The 15,134-nt window shown below is 36.3% G+C and overlaps 1 protein-coding gene across 2 annotated transcripts in view; it reads left to right on the top strand.

Annotated features, from left to right (window-relative positions):
• Klp54D (Kinesin-like protein at 54D) overlaps positions 1-15,134 on the top strand; it is a 47,234-nt gene that overhangs the window by 1,079 nt on the left and 31,021 nt on the right. The window lies entirely within an intron of this gene.

The raw sequence follows: 15,134 nt of genomic DNA on the forward strand, positions 1-15,134 counted from the left end.
AATCAATACATCTTTGTTCATATCTGAGCATTCATACTCGATGTACTTAGCTGATTAATGGTCTGGGAACATAGCTACATAGGAAACACCTGCTAACTACGTTTCAGACGTCTGTTCCGTTGCAGTAATGACCTCTAACGATTATTAAACGGTTTCCAATTATCTAGTGGTAAGCAATGGGGATCTATGATAAGAAACATGTTGTTGTAACACCAATCAATGTAAACAAATGTGTGAAAGGTCATGATATCTTTGTTTTTTTCATATATTGATATAAAAACATCAATCTAAACAGAACTCCAGGTCCTATTATTCATAAACATATTCATTCAAGTACATACTGTAACTTACACTTTGGGGCCTCCCTTAGCCTAACCAGTAAAGCAAGACCATACTGGAACAGGAAGTGGTGGGTTCTATTTTCGATTTAACCACGAACATGACGTGTGAGAAATCTAATTGGTTATGTTTTCTGGGCAGAATGCCACATAATATGCAAATTGCTCAAACGATCAAATTTAGAATCAAGAAGTAGTACATATTAGATTTTGAACAATATATCATCAATTTGTGGTTCTTTATCAAATCCAACGGTTCGTATGGAAAGGTGAATCAATTTAGAAGTCATATTTGACAGAAATATCTCATTTTTTGTTCAAACCCGGTAAGAGAGGTAAAGCACGGGTTGTGCTTAGTAGGATGGAAATTAGATCAAAAACCCTACACGGTAAATGTTTTTTTTTCTAATAATTTTGAGTAATAATTAAAAAAAAAGTATCTAAATACTCAAATATTTCAAAATGTCCTTGTTCAATTTTAAACTTTGTTTTTTAAACTCATGAAAAATGCAAATTTTTTGAGTATTGTAAACAATGGACAAATTGACAAAAATCGTAGATTAAAAAGTTTGGGTCAAATTTTTATCTCTTGTTAGCACGCATTTTTAACTAAAAGTTTAAGAAATTTACCAAAAGTTCTTGTGCTACGATTTTGTCGAATATCAAGTGTCCACGGTTTTCAGTAATTCAAAAGTTTGCGTTTTACATAAGCTTTTTAAAAACATATGAAAATTGAACCCCCAATATTTGAGTATTTTGCTTTTTTTGCTAAAATTTATTGAAAAATGTCAAAGATGCGATTTTGAAAAAATAATTACAAGATTTAAAATGGCCGCATTTTAGCAAAAATATGAATGATTGCCCATAACAAACAATTACGCAAAGTTTCATGCAAATCTAAGAAGGCCGAAGTTTACTGATTCGTCATTTGGCCTTTGGAACTGTCCATTTACAGACCAAAACTCTAAAAATAAGGCCATTTACCAGATTTGAATCAAACTTTGCACATATTATGTTGGTAGCTTCCCAAAGTGGCATTTTTCGGTATTTCACTTTTTTTTTTTGATCTAATTTGTTATTAAGGTGAATGTAAACAAGCGTTTTTTGTTCAAAAAATCATAGCTTTGAAACGTTACATTTTTGATCAAAATGACGTCTGAGAAGAAATTTTAGTTTTCTGAGCTGGGCCCAGGTGGCAAAAGCGAGCAGCCGCCCAGGATGTAAATCTATCACGTTGACCCTAGTAATCCTTTATACAGAGATAAGCGGAAATATTATCAGACGATTTGGCAACGTGATTTGTTTTGTTTACAAAAGCTGCAAACACTTGCCGCGGAGCAAACTGTGTCAGCTTTCTGCGCGACTTTATCATTCTCTACGCTACGAGTTTGTTTACGTTGTTTGAATTGTCAGTGAACTGGTCAACTATGTTTCCTTAAATTTCAAATAACATTTATGGAATATAAAGTGCATTGCCATGTTTTGCCCTAATCGCGGTCGTGGAAGTGCAACGAAGTTTAACAAAGTGAGAATTTACCGGTTTCCGAAAAACACTGAGCTTCGAAAAATGGCTGGAGTTTTGCGGACTACCGTCGGATTTTTCCCTAGTTGATTCTATGCGTTTGTGTATGTTACAATGATAATTATTTGGTGGTACCTAGTTAAAATGTACTGCTTCGAGCACACGTAATTGTATTTTGCTTAAGAAAGTGGGAAACTTCTGAAGCTGCCTGGAGCGATTTTCATCAGCACCAAATGCATGTTGTGTGAAAACCATTATGTGATTTTACATCGCTTTTGACCAGCAATATCAAAAACTGTTTTTACTACTTACCTGGTATATATCTTTTCTATTTTAATTTATTTCACCCCGATTACAATACTCTTCAATTGAAGCATTCAGGAAAACGATAAACATGCTCGTTTGGCTCAATGAACTACAGAAAGAGGTGAAGCAGATCGTGAAATATGGTTGAGTTACTAATCCAAAAAATCAACGTAAACGCAATTAGTGACGTCACTAATTGCATGTATCGTACAGGGGTTTTACTCACACAACTTAACCGACTGCTTGACCTCGGTAATCCAGCTCATTGAGTTTGGCTCATATTTTGACAGTTCTCGCTAATCGATTGGCTCAAAATGGCCAGTTCCGCGAATCTCTATATAGAGCTTTTTGATGTTTAATCAGCGCACAATATTGCACCATTTAAATCGAATGAGCGCGAATAAGAGGGAAACAAATTAGTGGGAAAACAAACCGTCCGTTCTCCATGTGTGCTAGATAGAGAAAGACAATTAAAAGTCAAAAAGGTCTATATAAGGTAACTAGTTGACCCCAGAGTCGATGTTATAATAAGAGTCCCGCCAAGAGTGAAGCCAGAAGTACCAATCGAACTGTCAACCGGGATACCAATCGAGCAAAGTAAATAAACATTATTGTTCCCACAGCCAGTGAACTACAAGTATTGCATTCATTACTGATAACATTTCTTCGCTGTATTTAGTATATTTTGGTATTTATAAGTTATACCAAGCACTTGTTTGAACATTTTCCCGGTTCTATAATTGATTTTGTCTCCCAGAAGCTTCGTTATTGACATGAAATTTTTCCCTATTGAATGAAAGTCATCCGATGCTAACGCAAAAAATCTGGTTGTCGTTTACTCTGATGAAAAATAAATCACAAACAGTGCTGCTTGTTCGCAACATTTTCTCTTGACGGGACTCTTATTATAACATCGGCTCTGGTTGACCCTATGCACCACTAGGGGTGTGCAGGATACATGAGTGAGTGAGGAACAATAATATTATATTTTCAAACAAAATATACACTGAGAGAAAAATTGCTGTAAAATGTAAAATGGTGAAATGCTTTAAAGTATTGTTTTAATTATTTGTTGCATTTAATAAATGTTATAACATAATCAAATTTTGCAATTATAAGTAAAATAATACCAAAATTCTATGAATTAGCTCATATAATATTTTTTCCTAGATTCAGTGGTTCTTATGTTATGCGAATTTTAAAAGTAGGCAATTGTATATGTATTACCATTATGTATGACCTTTTTCAAATGTTAGTCCCGACGTCCAGCTACAAAATACATTTGTCATGATTGCATACCCAACTAACAATTTAAGCTGCAGATTAGCTTATACAGCCAAAAATTGGCTTATACATCTAATATTTGCCTGTATAAGCTAGTCTGCAGCTCAAAATGTTTGTTGGGTATTACATTAATAAAAATCGTCGACTCCCGGCAATCGAACAGTCGATTAGATTTGGAATTCTGATAATTCTGATGAATTCTGATCTGCCAGTTAAATAATCTTTCATGCCAAACACTGTCAAATGCTTTTTCTATGTCTAGAAGAGCAACTCCAGTTGAGTAGCCTTCAGATTTGTTCGAACGAATTAAATTGGTAACTCTTAAGAGTTGATGAATAGTTGAATGCCCATGGCGAAATTCAAACTGCTCATCTGCAAAAATTGAGTTCGTATTGATGTGAAGCATCATTCTACTTAAAATTATCCTTTCAAAAAGTTTACTTATTGAAGAAAGCAAACTAATTGGACGGTAGCTAGAAGCTTCAGTTATATTTTTATCCGGCTTCGAAATTGGAACAACTTTTGGATTTTTCCATTTATCAGGAACTTATGCCAAATGGAAACACATGTTAAATAATTTTACCAAGAAAGACAAGGTACTTTCTGGGAGTTTTTTTTTTATGAGGATATAGAAAATTCCATCATCACCTGGAGCTTTCATATCAGGCATAACATTTGATAACGGCACAAAAGCATTTGTAAACAAACTTTCTAAGGCCCTTTACATACGAACCAAAATATGCCCACACAAACCAACAACACCATCGGATAGGGGCAACTATCACCTTTCCGAAAGTGGTGTTGGTTTGCGTGGGCGTACTTTGGTTCACGTGTAAAGAGCCCTAGAAAGTTTGTTTACAAATGCTTTTGTGCCGTTATCAAATGTTATGCCTGATATTATGAAACTTTTTAGCTATAGATCTTACTTCGTTCAAATCAGTTCCCCAGGAATCATCCAAAATATTTTCCCGACAGAAAATATTCAGATAATCCCGAGCAACCTGATTCTCAATAGAGCTAGTAAGACCCAAACTGATGTTATGGGAACTCTCGAGCTTTTTCCGAATTTGTGATCAAAATTTTACCACCTTCTTTAAGCGCTGGAATAGGCTTTTGACGTTTTTTTTTTTCAAAATTGTTGTGAGTTTCCAAAAGGGTTTGGAACTCGGGTCTAATTTAGAAACATTATTTTCAAAAGTTTTGTTCCTCAGGGCAGAGAATCGCTTTTTAATTTGTTTTTGCAGATCCCGCCAGATAACTTTCATGGCAGGATCGCGTGTTCTTTGAAATTGTCTCCTACGGACATTTTTAAGACGGATCAAGAGCTGAAGATCATCGTCTATTATAATTGAATCGAATTTAACCTCGCATTTTGGTACTGAGGCAGCTCTTGCTTCAACTATAGAAGTAGTCAGGGATTCAAGAACATAATTAATTTCATCTTTGGTTTGCAAAGGAATGTTTTGATCGAAGTTATATTCCATAAATGTTCGATATTGCTCCCAATCAGCTCTATGGTAATTGAAAGTAGAGCTGTTGGGATTAGAAATTATTTCTTGAGATATTTCAAAAGTTACTGGAAGGTGATCAGAACCGAAGTCAGCATGGGTAACCAATTGGCTACAAAGTTGACATGAATCAGTTAAGACCCAATCAATAGTTGAGGGATTTCTTGCTGATGAAAAGCATGTTGGGCTGTTTGGATATTGAAGAGTGTGATAACCTGCAGAACAATCATCAAACAGAATATTACCATTGAAATTGCTTTGAGCATTATTCCATGAGCGGTGTTTTGCATTAAAATCACCAATAATGAATAATTTAGACCTATGACGGGTAAGTTTCTGAAGGTCACCCTTAAGGAAATTCTTTTGCTTGCCAACGCATTGAAATGGCAAATAGGCAGGTAAGGCAACGTAAGTTGTCCAAATTTTGTTTTAACAGAAACTCCCAGTTTCAAAAACTTTGATTTTAAATGAAGAAAGAATTTTATGTTTGATTCGTCTATGAACAATGATGGCAACGTCTCCACAGGGTCCATCAAGACGATCATTTCTATAAATGAAATAATTTGCGTCCTTCTTAACCTTATGGTCAGGTTTAAGGAACGTTTCAGTTATAACGGCAATATGCACGTTATGAACTCTCAAAAATTTAAATAGCTCATCTTCATTATATTTAAGAGATCGAGCATTCCAATTTAAAATATTTAATAATTTAAAATCCATTGCTGAATTTCAAAGTCATAACAATATTGTTCGCAAATTTTATTCCAGTTTGAATAGCATTAAACATGGAGTTAGATTTAAGCATATCAGAAATCAATTCAATTAATGATTTCTGTAAAAATTCAATTTTTTCTACCCACTGCAATAGCAGCATAGGTAGCTCCATTAACTCGCTGAACATTGTTAGCAGTGAGGGGAGTAGGTATAGATGAAACATTATGAAGCAGGGGTGATATTTGAACCTACGGGTACGAATGTAGAATTTGTTCCTCGCTGGCCGTTGTTAACAGCAGGGGAATTTGTACCTGCTTGGGAACGTGGAGCGAACCTGTCGCTTAGAACGAGATTGTAGGATCGCTTTGCGAGTCTTACATTCCCAAAAATTGGATTTGTGGTTTTCACCACCATTTAAACATTTAAATTTCTTAGGATCTTCCTTCACAGGACAGTCGTCCTTTCCGTGAGAGGAATCACCACAATTCATGCATTTAGCTGCCATGTAGCAATTTTTTGTTCCGTGACCCCATTCCTGGCACTTATGGCACTGGGTGAGGTTTTGGAAATTTCCTCCAGTCTTCCTGAAGGGTTCCCACTTCACTCGGACATGGAGCATAAGGCTAGCTTTTTCTAAGGCCTCAAGGTTGTTTAGTTCACTAGACTTGAAGTGAACTAAATGAAAATCATTAGAAATTCCGTTGCGCGAATCGCCAGGACGGGATTTCATTTTCATTTTGATTACTTGGAGTGTAATTTTGCCAGTTCATCTTTTATCTGATCTAGGGATTCACTACTGGGCAGTCCTTCATGATAACCTTGAGCACACGTTCAGTTTTGTTGTCGTAAGTATAAAAATTGTGCTGCTTCTCAGTAAGATAATCCGTCCAAGGTTTCAGCCAATACACGGCATTCACCTCGACGTCCAATTTGTAGTGAAAACTTAACTTTCACGAAGTTCAAACATTCCATGCGAAGAGCATAGAATTCGGAAGTGGTTATCACAATAGGGGGAATCTTTTCCTTCTTGGCATTAAGCCGGGAAAGTTTACTATAATTTTTACTTGGATGATGGATCATTCTCATCATCCGTGAGCAAATCAAATTGATTGCTCAAATTAATTTCATCAGAAGGGGGATCAAGAGTTTGCCCTTTTCTTTTGCGCTTAGGCACCATGGCGGCAGTAAATTTTTATCTGAAGGATCGAAGAGAAATTTCCCAAATCGATATCCAAGAAGGATTACCTCGGGTAGGGTCCAAACAAGGATCGAAGAGAAATAAGAGTTGAACAAGGTAGACATTTTCGGAAATTTTACAGGTTGAGCACTGAAAAGTGCTGTTTAAATTTGTTGTAGCTTTAGATAGTAGTAACACTTCCTTTAGCAAAAAAAACAAATAGATCCGCACGGCAAGAAAGCACGATGCGGACTGTTCTACTATTCCTAATTAATTCTAAAATTGGATTCCGTTTTAAGTTCACAATCTCAAAACAAAACTCCGGCCTGTAAAATATTCCTGTTAGTTTCAGAACACAGCCCAAATTTCATATCCCAGAATCCAAAACCCCCAAATCCCAAAAAAAAAAATAAATCTCTCGCAAAAATTTTTAAATCTCAGAATCAGAATCTAAAACAGAGAAAATTGTGCTAAGTATAGTGTAAAACAATGTTTGTTTCAAAGATTGAATTGTTTTTCCTGTGGCTGCGATCTTGAAAATTAGTTTAAAGGGTGTCCCAGAATGTCTAAGCACGACTTTGGAACATCCCTGCTTGTTTCAGAAGACGTTTAAACAGCTGATTACACTAGTTTACAGCATTTTTGAACTCGGTAAGGTGATGATCATTTCCAATGCAAAATCCTACGCTGAATTCAATGCCGTGGTCAGAAAAAATTAAAGTAGAGCCATTTTTGAGATATACAAAAAATTTGATTTTTTGAATTTTGGACAAAAGTACGATTACTAAAATGTCAATATCTTTGGAACTAGTGCACCAATTTTAAATCTTTTTTTTATGAAAATGAAGCTAAATAAATTTGCTATCGTTCATTAGAATATTATGTCTTAATTAAAAATTTAATTTTGAAGTCATTTAAAAATTTACAGCATTTTTTTTATTTTTCCTGCGAATTTTCCATAAAAATCTTGTTTTAATCAACATTTTTAATGGGATAAAAAGATTCAAAAAATCATTCCATAATTTATTCTTAAAGTCTATTCAAAACCGGAGAAAATGAGCCTTTAATGGATGAAATCGGTTGGAAATTGTCGAAGTTATGAGCATTTTTGTAAAACACTTAAAAATGTTGCTGAAATACAACAGCTTTATAGTTCTTTTTCTAGGTGTCGTTGTAAGCATCCAAATCGCATGTAAAGTTTTCATGGGAGATTCTTTTCCCTACATATCAATTTGATTAAGGCATATCAGGATTTAAAACCGAGTTGATACAAAAGAAATTTATTTAGGTTTTATTAAAAATGATTGAGAATCGAATGACTTTGTCTTCGATGTTTTGAACTTGTTTCTCGAATCAGAAACCAACAATAGTCACCCATCATTGCTTCATCCCAAAACCCTTGGTAACGACGTTCCATCATCTTCATTTGTTGGTGAAAACGTTCGCCGTGCTCATCACTCTCGTCACCAAGATTTTCCGGGAAAAAATCCATGTGAGAATGTAGGAAATGTATCTTCAAAGACATATTCACACCTGTGTTCAGTGAAATAAAAGGATTTGAAATTAATTATATGTAACAAACACAATATTTTTTATTTATACCTATTTTCTCATAATTTTTGAGCAATTAATCGACGGCTTCCTCATAATCTGGGCTTCTGAAATTTCCTAAAAAGGTTGTGACAACACGCTGGAACGATTTCCACGCTTCTTCCTCATCTGGTGTCAAAACTGTATTGAATGCGGAATCATTGAGCAGTTTTTTTTTATCTGTGGGCCAACAAATACACCTTCCTTTATCTTTGCGTCAGATAAATTTGGAAATACTGATTTCAAGTACTGGAATGCCGGCCTTTCTTTTTGCAACGCTTTGACGAAATTTTTGAATTGCCCAAGTTTTATATGTAGTGGTGGAAGTATTATGCGTTCTTTTACCACAAGAGGATCATTTTTAACGTTGTCTTTACCAATTGTGAAATTATCCCGTTTTGGCCAATCTTTTCGGACGTAGTGTTCCTTATGAGCTCGACTGTCCCATTTTCACAAAAAACACATATATTTTGTGTATCCCTGTTGCAATCCAGTCAACATGGCAACCACTTTAAGATCGGAACAAATTTTCCAATTGTGTTGATTGTAATTTATCAAATTGAGCAATAGAGCCATTGATTCATACGTTTCCTTCATATTAACGGCATGAGCTAATGGAATAGAAGGTTTCTCATTCCCTTGATGCAGTAAAACGGCTTTCAAGCTCAACTTGCTGCTATCGATGAATAAACGCCATTCAGCTCGATCATATGGCTCACCAAACTCTTCAAACAAGTCGTTTACGTCATGGCAAAAACATGCCTTGTCCTTTGTAGAATAATATTTGTCAAATTTCTTGTGACGATTCCTGTGACAAGAAAATTTGACCTCCTTGCTCAGCATGTTGTGTTCTTTCAAGCGTGATGCCAGCAATTCGGATTTCTCCTTCGATAAGTCGAGATCTCGCACCAAATCATTAAATTCGGATTGTGTAAACAGTTTTGGGTTTCTTTCCAATTCCACCTCGAAGTCTTCCTCGCATTCCTCCTTGAATTCCTCCTCACTTTTTGTAATGGTCGATTCAACAGAGGGCGCTCGTTTCCGCTTTGGATAAACAGGAATGTGGAACAGGTTTTGTCATAGAAGCCACTTGTGGATACTCAACTGTTTTGTGACGTCCTTGTTGCTTAACTTTTGTCAAGCAGAAATAACAATCCGTTGCATGACAAAACGGTCGACGCCATATGGTGGGCATGTCAAAGGACAAATAGCGACTGACAGATAACAAATAAGTGAGTTAGTAAGTAAGACATTAACACTTATCAAAAATAGATGAAGTAAGATAATGTCGATCAGGAAAGAACAAAGCACTACCATGCTGTACATAAATTGTTTATATGAAAGTTATTCAAAAAATCAATTTACCTTGCGCCTGACATCCACCTAGCCAAGCACGTTTTGCACGAACTACATAATACTTTTGGAATCCACGGTTCGTCAAAGTCTCCAGGATCAATTTTAAAATAAAGCCTGTATGCAGTTTGCAACGAAGCAGTGAAATTGACCGATTTTGTAAATATATAGTTGCCACACGCGTAACAAAACTTTCGAGGATCATTTTTACACTTGAATTCACGTTTTGTCGTATACATCGTTAAGCAATGTTAAAGAAAGAAAGCTGTCAAATTGTGTTGGTTGCGTTAGGTTCTCGCCGAGCGGTCTCACAAACACTAGCGTAAATTATATTGTTGAAAATATCCCATTTAATTTTGCGTGACAGCTGGTAGTGTTAGTGAAATGCACCGTATGCGTACACGTCCGCAGAAAGGCTTACTGGAAGTGGTGCATGAACCTAGGAGCGGGACAACGGCCAAACTTGGAACATTAAATTTCCATGATTTTACAAAAAATTTCATAACTTCGACAATTTCCAACCGATTTCATCCATTAAAGGCTCATTTTCTCCAATTTTTAATGGACTTTAAGAATAAATTATGGAATGATTTTTTGAATCTTTTTATCCCATTAAAAATGTTGATTAAAACAAGATTTTTATGGAAAATTCGCAGGAAAAATAAAAAAAAAAATGCTGTAAATTTTTAAATGACTTCAAAATTAAATTTTTAATTAAGACATAATATTCTAGTGAACGATAGCAAATTTATTTAGCTTCACTTTCATAAAAAAAGATTTAAAATTGGTGCACTAGTTCCAAAGATATTGACATTTTAGTAATCGTACTTTTGTCCAAAATTAAAAAAATCAAATTTTTTGTATATCTCAAAAATGGCTCTACTTTAATTTTTTCTGACCACGGCATTGAATTCAGCGTAGGATTTTGCATTAGAAACGTTGGTCAACCACTAAAGTTCACACTTTTTATGTTGTTTTGTAAACTAGTGTTATCATGCTGAATCATTGTTTACGTTTCGACCAACAGTTTCGTGTATCGCAAGTGTCGGTTCTTTGCATTTCTGTGACAATGCGAAGTACTCTCCGGAACAGCGCAAACAGATCGTGCACAAATGGTGTACTTTCCCCAACATTTCTCTGAGTCAATTAACGAAATTGGAAGGTATAAGCATCGGAGTCTGAATACCTCTGATTTTTTTTTCAAAACTCTGTAAATTTTAAAATAAGTATACAGCAATTCCCGCAATGTTGCATGGTAAAATGACATTTTAAAAATTCACTCCAGATGTATTTGTTTGCAAATCATTCGATTTCTTTTTCGCACATTCTTAATAATCCTCACGAGAATTAGCATTTTTCCATAATTCACTTTAAAATTACTTTGGAGTGTTCCTAAAAAATCATTTGATATACCCTTTCGATTTAAGAGGGACTTAAATTCTTCTCAGAACTCTCGTGAACATTTCCTTGGAATTGTTGCATATGCTATGTTCGCACTATGGAGTTATAACACGTTACATGTTCACTATCTTCGTGACGTTTGTATTATTGATTTTTGTAACACCCTTGTAACATTTTATAACTCTATATTCTGATCAAGGCATTAGACTGATCCTAGTTCGTAAATTGTTCGTAAGTAATAACACAATGACCAGTGGGGATATGTTTTGTAATTTTGTATCGTATTGCCATAAATTAACACAAATAAACCACAATCTCGAGTCAGACAGTGCCACGCCCGCAACCCATCATAACCAACCCCATACCTCCTACTGTTTAAAAATAATCTCACGAAAGGACGATATTATGCTAATCAGCCGGAGAGGTTAACAGCTTTCTTCGTGCTATAGGTGACGTGCTTCGTGTGACGATGGTTTGATGACGTATATCCACATCCCCACCCCAAAAGGGCAAAAATTCGTCCGGAATACTTTTGCGCATCGTCATTAGCAAACATCATTTCAATCGATAAGGGTTTTCTCATAAAAGTGACTTTGATAAATACACGATTTCTAACGGAAACCAAACTGAAAATATCCTTGGTCTTCGCTCGTTTAGTTGTAATCGTCGATATGGGCCAACAATGCGATTTAAAATGTGAACGAAGCAAAGCATGCTTGACCACTTTACTGCGTATATTGACCCCGTGCAAAAGAAGTTGAACGGTGGTTGGTCTGGCTCCTTGTTGTTGTGCGACACGCGCGTTGTTGACCTTTGTTCATGTGGGTATAACCGGGCTATGATTAATACGGATGGTTACGAACCGAGTTCCATAGGGGCTATTGACGAGTGCACGGATGGATTTGAGTTCACTCACTCGACAAAAAGTGACACAACAGCGGGGCCCTGTTTACTAAAAATGAACACATATGTGTTCATTTTTAGTAAACAGGGCCCCGCTGTTGTGTCACTTTTTGTCGAGTGAGTGAACTCAAATCCATCCGTGCACTCGTCAATAGGGCTGCAAACGTGTGGGGTGGACGAGTAGCAATTTCCATCGTGGAAGGAAATGGCTGCTGTGCCATGTGAGGAAAATTAACTGCCAATGCAAGGAATGTTTAATTATTTAAATTGAAGTAATTTGAAATACACTTGATTGATTGTAGGTTTTGTTTACTCACCGTCACCGATTGATTACGCGATAAAGTGTGGCTAGTTGATTGCCGAATTAAATTAATGTGACACGTGTCAAAACTCGGTGATTTATTGAATGGAAAATTTGTACAAAAGGTCCATATTATCATTGCTTAAATTAATTGAAGTACGTTTTATTTGATTACTCTTGATTTGGTTTTGTTAGTATAGGTACATTAATTTCCCATGTTTTATTTTCACTATACTAACATCTCAAGTATATTTTTTAAGAGAATGACTGAACAAAGTAGTTCTCAGTCACTGACTTGACATATGTTGCAGTGACTGGCCTAATTCGCCTAATTCCCCCATCGGCTTCGAAGTGGAATGTGTCGAGCCATTAAGAGTAACGTGCTTGACCTAAATGACCCATTTACGAAACGAGTACGGTAATTGATGTTAGTTTGAATACGACATGGAACACATTATCAAAATCACATCCGTTCCTATCTAATAATACCATAGAGGTAACTCTAAGACCACTGGGTCCCGAAGAAAATCATTATTATTTTTGGCTCACTCAGTACCAGAACAACGGTCCCAAGCAGTCCCAAGCTATTTCACTCACCCCTGCATGTTCTGCATGAATCTACACACCCCTGATGTTATCTGTCAAACTTTCATAGCGAATCAAAACAAACATAGTGTAGTAATAGAATTTCAACTAGAATAGGGTAGTTAATCGTTTGCTTGGGACCAATAGGCTACTCAAGTGGTGAGCCAATTTAAAATCGTTAGTTTCGTATTGATTGTTGATAATACCAAAAAGCAGGGGAGTCAACTTTGCACCCTCGCGTTTAGGTACAAGGGATGTGTTTTGTTGTTGTACTAATCTTGATACTGAGTTGACATTTGTTTTCTGGAAAATTGTTTTTTTTTACCATTTTACGGAAGTAGATGCCGACGAACTCACATAGGCGCACTAAAATCTTTAATGATCTATTTGATTAGGAACCATCCAAAAATGACGTAGCATATTTTTGATACATTTTAGACCCCTCATACCTCTCAAATACTACGTCATTTATGCATGTTCCCTTGAAGGAAGATACGAATAATAGGATTGGTGAGTGATGATTTTTGAAAATTTGTTGGGGTGGGTCTTAAATCTCCGAAAAACTGTCCACAAGCTCATTATTGTTAATGTCGCATAGGTTGCTAAACAAAATTCAATTCTTATTTGAAGCAGTGATTATTTTACTAGTTAAACTGATAAATCACTACCACTCCCACTGCACCTCACGGAAGAGCAAAATGCCTAGAATAATACATGCTGACGTACATATGCCGAGCAAAACATCAATGAAAATCGATAACCTCCATTATACATTTCAATATCATTCTGAGTCGGTACATATCTAATAGTCGGAATTGATGTATGTTGTAGTCGCGTCGACATGATACCACACGGACGGACATGGGGATAATTATCGGTACATTAGCTTCAGGACTTGCACCAGGCATCGCGTTCCGCATCCGACACAATATGAAGTCTGGCATTGTTGTCTATCGAGGCACACTATGCGATTCGTTCCGGAAGGAGGCGTAATTCCATATATGAGTATTGGATGTTCATGCCGATACCTACCTACCTAGAAGTATTTTAATACATCAATTCGCCATTTTGCAACAAAGAAACGTTTGCCAATAATGGTGGAAATCTCGTCAATATTGCCTTGCAACAATTGCATCGCTCTTTGGAGCATCGGTCATTATTTTTAATATAGAAAACTAACGTTAAGTCAAATTAAGTTTTTAGTAAATCCATCTTTTAAAAGATAGAGGTTGAATACGAAAATCTTGTTGGGGTTTAAAAATACGTTTTATTTTTCATAGTTCAATGTAACAGCTATACATTAGTAGGTATTAAGCTTATTATAAGACCATTGTTTCAGTCTTCCTTTTTACCATAGTTTGGCTGCCTAATTTCTTTTCCGCTTGAAATCCTTCAGGTCAATTACAGTTCCACCCTTTTTCTTCAGTATGTGCTTCACAATTGACCAGTATTCCTCAATAGGCCGGATTTATCTCCTTGGGAACCACTGTGATGCCATTTTCGCTGTGCCACTGTTTGATGGAATTTGAGTAGTGGCAGCTTGCCAAGTCCGGCCAGAATAGGCAATCCACCTCATGATGCTCCAGAAATGGCAGTAGTCTCTTCTGTAGGCACTCCTCCTGGTAAATTTGCTGGTTCATGGTCCCAGAAGTAACGCGAAAGTTTCGCTTTTCAGCCTACAACCATAGAGGTAACTCTAAGGCCAGAAGGTCCCGAAGAAACGAGCTCAACTTTTTGGCTCAGCTCTGGTACTATCTTCGGTCCCAAGCTAATCGATGCACCCCTCGAAATATAGGAAAATCCACGAAACCCTCATTTTATCTGTCAAACTTTCATAGCGAATCAAAACAAACATAGTGTAGTACTGGAATTTCGACTAGAATGGAGTACGTCAATCGATTTGCTTTGGACCAATAGGCTAGTCAAGCAGTGTGCCAATTTAAAATCGTTAGTTTCGAATTGATTGTTGCTACAACTGCAGATTGTTTGCCAGACAAAGAACTTTTTGGGGAGTTTCGATTTCGATTTGATTTTACATTCTTCCGGTCAACCGAGGTATAAAATTCCTGCCCAGGAATTTGATCGAAAACTGCCAGGAGCGGATAGACCGGGATTTTTTATTCGAGCGTGCAGGATCAAATCGCGACGTGCT

Source organism: Ochlerotatus camptorhynchus, unplaced genomic scaffold (genome assembly GCF_037179485.1).
Source record: "Ochlerotatus camptorhynchus isolate MF236.1 unplaced genomic scaffold, CSIRO-AGI_Acam_v1.1 ptg000308l, whole genome shotgun sequence".
Classification (NCBI taxonomy): Eukaryota; Metazoa; Arthropoda; class Insecta; order Diptera; family Culicidae; genus Ochlerotatus; species Ochlerotatus camptorhynchus.